Source organism: Triticum dicoccoides, chromosome 1B (assembly GCF_002162155.2).
Source record: "Triticum dicoccoides isolate Atlit2015 ecotype Zavitan chromosome 1B, WEW_v2.0, whole genome shotgun sequence".
Classification (NCBI taxonomy): Eukaryota; Viridiplantae; Streptophyta; class Magnoliopsida; order Poales; family Poaceae; genus Triticum; species Triticum dicoccoides.
In genome coordinates, this window is record NC_041381.1 from 105,543,524 (window position 1) to 105,548,252 (window position 4,729).

Here is a 4,729-nt window from a genome sequence, read left to right on the forward strand (position 1 = left end):
CCCGAATGCCAACAGAGTGCACCACCCTTGAGCCTCAAGGGTTCCAACACCACCAACCATATTGGAACCAAAGCTCGGGAGGCGCCTCCGTGGTGGCATACAGATCTTTGTGAAGACAAATATCAGAAGACGACGAGCCTCGGCAAGACCCTTGTCGAGGGTATCCACAAGACCTCCGGCAAGATCCTTGCCGGGGACGACCACAGTGTCGCGGCAAGACCCTTGTCGGGGCCCCGGCAAGACCCTTGTCGAGGACATCCGCGGGGCCGCAGCCAGGCCCGCGCCCGCCAAGGCTCCACCACTGCTCCCATATAGCTGCCAGCCCACTAGCTAGGCAGGCACCTGTGTGTCGATGTGAAGCTTCCAGGACAACTCAGCGAGTGCCTACATGGTGGCATGCAAATCTTCGTGAAGGCCCTACCACCGCACCACCTCAGCAGCCTGCCAGCCTACATGGCACCATGCGCACCACTGGCCTGGACGCGTGTCGGACTGAGGTGGGGCGGCGACGGACGGGACGGGAGCTTGTTTTCGTCCCCAATAAAGTGAGGGGGACACCTAAGGGGCGCATTAAATGCGTCTTGTCCCGTAATGGCTAGAGATAGCCACTGTACCTCGATACCACCTCATGTGTGCCACTGTGGCGATCCCCTTGACTATAAAAGGAGGGCCGAGGCATACTGGAGAGGGATTCGGACCCCTTGACAAGTTACTCATCGTAGCTAGCTCAAGAACATTAAGAACACTCAAATAGACACTAAAGCAGGACTAGGATATTACGCATCCTCGCGGCCCGAACCTGGGTAAACGATTCGTGTGCTTGAACCGGCTGTCGATCCCGCTCTTCTCTCGACCCCGCGCCCCGCAACCATAGTAGGGATCCTAGTTGATCCCATAGGTGTCGTTTCCACCGATAGAGGCAGATCCATGGGCTTGCCAGCGAAGATCGAGGGGAGGAAGATTTTGCCCTAGTCGCCTTGTGAGAGGGGAAAGAAAGACATAACCATGTTAGTTTGAGAATGCTAATGGGGGAGTAGCTCTAATGAACTCTATCGCTTTAATAGTAATTTCTTTTCATAACTCAAATGGTAATTTTGTGATTAAAGTGGTTTTTCTGGACAAAAGTTTTCTGACTTAAGTCACCAACCATGGAGCCTAGGTACCTTTTGGTCGCATCACGTCAGTGTCTACGGGTGAGCTTGGATCATCGCTCGAAGCTTCTTCGATTTTGGGTGGACGGTCTCGGTGGCCTCCTACCCTATACATGTGACGTTATCACCTTCCTTTTTGGTCGTCATTGTTCACGGGCAAGAGTGACACTCATCGGTGCGGAGGACAGTGGCGGATCCAGGACCCAGGCCGGGGGGGGGGGGGCCTGGGCCTGGGGCGTGAGAGCAATTTACTTTGTTGACTATAGCTATTTTCGCACTGTAGATGAACTGTAGCAGAACTGTAGCAGCCTGGGGCCCTGGGCATTGCCCAATCCTGGGTCCGCCCCTGGTGGAGGACATGTTGTTCTCTTTGGCTTGCTATATATGGATGAGGTGACAATGTCCGGTGATTTCTCAAGAAGGTGTGATCTCGTCTTTGATATCGCGTTGTCGGCCGTACGGATGAGAAGCGGGAGCGCGCGCGTGACCTTCTATTCCTCTTTTAACACATCACTTAGCGTGATGAAGAGAATCCACTGTATAAAGTGGTCAAACACTTTCTACACTAACAGAAAATAAAGACTCCTATTTCACATGCTTTTCTACTTTTCATTTCAACCTTTTTAGCTTTATGCAGCGGATCATATTTTTTTCTCAAGCACCCGTCTCCTGCAGAGGATCCGCCTACTTCATTTGTACCTACTTTTGCGCCGTGCACGAGAGCAAAGTCGGTGATGTCACCAGCGCGCTCAGTGCGACCTCGCGATGGCCACGTGCCATCAGCTTAGCGTCATGGCGTGCCTCGCGGCGGGGCACAGGCGCACAGCCCAGGATGGGCTCACCGTGTTTGCTAGCTCTGGGTGCCTACTGCCGAGCGAGAGTGTCCTAGCGGTGTGCGCTGGCTTAGGTTGTGCGCGACGGCGTGCGCGATGACGGCTTCCTGAACGGCACCAGCTGCTCCAAAAGTGGCTCGCCTGCAGCAATGTCGTCGGACAAGCCGGTGACCGAGGTCCGGTAACGACACCCCTATCGACGTCGCCCACATTAGCGGCACGGTCCAGGCCGGCGTGCTCGACGACGGTGCCGTGATGACGGTGCTCGTCTCAGCAGGCGTTGCTGCTCGGCGGTGCAGGTCAAGGACGGTGAACAAAGCGGATACGGTGAATCTTCTTGGGATGTGGCCGCCGCCGTTGTTGCTGTTACCGCACAGGCTAACGCTAATTCTTCATTGCTCCACCTGATCCTACACCGCTCGCAAGGTGTTCGACAGATTGTCTCACATGTTTATTTTCAAGTGTTGGTGTCTTCCACTCTTTCTTTGCCGTAAATGCTGACTGATGCTGCAGGACTGCTGCTGATTGCCTGTGCTCAAAAGTTAAAACACAAATTGAGCTTCCCCCCTCTCCCACCTGAGCTTCCAATAGCATCCTCTTCGTCGTGGTGTCAATGAAGGTAAGCTTAATAGTCCATCCATCAGATCTTATGGACCACTGAATTTTTGCACCTGAAGGTGTCCATCACCTTGAACATTTACTTGTGCTCTCATGTATATCAGGTTCAACTGAGGACAATGGTTGAAAGCTACGCATCTTGCTTGATTTTATTTTTGTATGTCCGAATAGTATATCGTCATTAATTTAAGACCATTGTTATGAGATATTATTTGAAATGTTCATTTGTTCGTCAGCAAGGCGCACATACTGTGTTCGACGATGAGAACCCAATCCCGACTTGTTGTGCATACCCTGCTTGCAAGAGAGCACCTTTGCATGTCTAATTCATTTCCTGTAAGTTTCTATGCTAGCAAAGTGGCAAGGTGCAATCACACTCGGAAGTTGTATTGGTCAAGTGGAAGAAAAGGAAGTATCAGGCTCTGATCCTCACTGCTTAGCTTTTCTAGAGAGGGTCAAAAGATTTTTTGTTCTGGAACATTTTTGTATTTGGTGAAACCTTGGACAGAAGACCCAATCCTGAGCTTCATTTTCAGTTTAGCAGTGCCCGTGTGCGGTAATGTTGCTTCGTTGAAAAGATATGGACAGTAGAGGCTAAGGAAATTTTGCTTTGACAGAACACAAAGAGAAAAGGGGGATAGAAACAGAAGTTTGCTGGCCTGGTACAGTATTTAACTTATTGGTTGGTGCTGTTTTTCTAAACCAGCTTACATGCAGGGTTTTTTTTTTCTCCTGAAGGAGTTATAAGTATGCTAACTTAACATCAGTGGTGTTGCTGCAAACATCATATTCTCTCCTACAGTTCTTTTTTTTTTGTCTGATACGTTTAGAATTACAACTTGACAATAAGCATTGTCGAGACATTTAAACAGCACTTACGGCCGAATAAAGAAAAGATGCAGGAAGCCGAAGGGAAGATGACTTTCCCAGACACATGATCACTTGTCTTTACAGAAACGCAGTTTGCCTATTTGCTTCTTCAGTGTTGGGTATGCTATTCCAACTAACTGAATATGGCAATATGTGAGCTCAGCTGTGCACAAGAGCTATCTGATTTTTGTATTGTTTGCAGACTTTGTGCGCCTCAGATGGCTGGTAATCCGCCCAATTTTGCTTCAGATCCAGGTTAGCACTTTAGCGGTTCCTCTCAATGTTTTGGGGCACTTTTTTTTATTGACACGACCCATAGATGTAGTTTCTGGCCTGTGTTTATTGCCACATTTTCTCAATATTAGCATTATTCCACTATACTGTTTCTGATGTGGATGCATGACTGAAAAATACATATGGTTGTCGTTATGGAACTTCGATATGTTTCATGTGGTCATAAATTGAAGAAAATTCCTATTATTTTATCACTAGTTTATCGCTGTTTCTTATGTAGTACTCCCTCCGTCCCATAATACTCCCTCCGTCCCATAATATAAGACGTTTTTTGACACTAAATAGTGCATTATGGGACGGAGGGAGTAATTCCTATGGTTTCTGCTACAAAACTTTGGCTTGCCCAGACCAGTATGAAGGCACGATGGTTGTGCGGCCTCTGCCTCCCGGGAGCTCGTGGCAGCCGGGAGCCTCTACTTCCCACTTGGAAAGAGAGACAGGTGGCGTCTCGGAATAGTAGACGCGCATTGGTTGAAAAATGGAACCTTGAACCGGACCAAACAGGAAGCAGAGAGGGGGGAGAAGAAGAAGCCGGAGGCGAAAGGGATAGGTGGGCAGAGCCGCAGAGAGAGCAATCCCCAAAAGCTACCCTCTTCCTTCTCCTCCACAGAACTCGATTGCCAGGCATCTTTACTCTGTGCTGCTTCTCCCGTGGACTTGGCCCATGGACCATGCTTGTAGCAATTTTATTCTCTTTATTATTTTTTGGACCTGTGATATAGTAGCAGTGTTGAGAATAAGGATCTCACGAGAATAATGTGCTCGATTTTTTATGAGTCAAACCGACTCAATGCACCTTGGCCGTAGAAAATTGGAAACTCATGAGAATAACTTCCTTTCAATTTCCTAACCAAAAAAAAATGTAACTGTGAACGAGGGACAATACATTTCCATTCCTTTTTGCAAGGGAGGAGCATGGAAAAGTTGAACTCTCTGTGAAGCAAAACTGAAACATTAAGTAAC

General features: G+C 48.7%; 1 long non-coding RNA gene across 1 annotated transcript; it reads left to right on the top strand.

The window, feature by feature from the left end:
* Window positions 1-2,061: 2,061 nt before the first annotated feature.
* On the top strand, window positions 2,062-3,959 carry LOC119302154. Its single transcript, XR_005147378.1, has 4 exons — window positions 2,062-2,410; window positions 2,498-2,603; window positions 2,707-3,591; window positions 3,675-3,959. It is a non-coding gene; the product is annotated as an uncharacterized LOC119302154 (long non-coding RNA).
* Window positions 3,960-4,729: the final 770 nt, after the last annotated feature.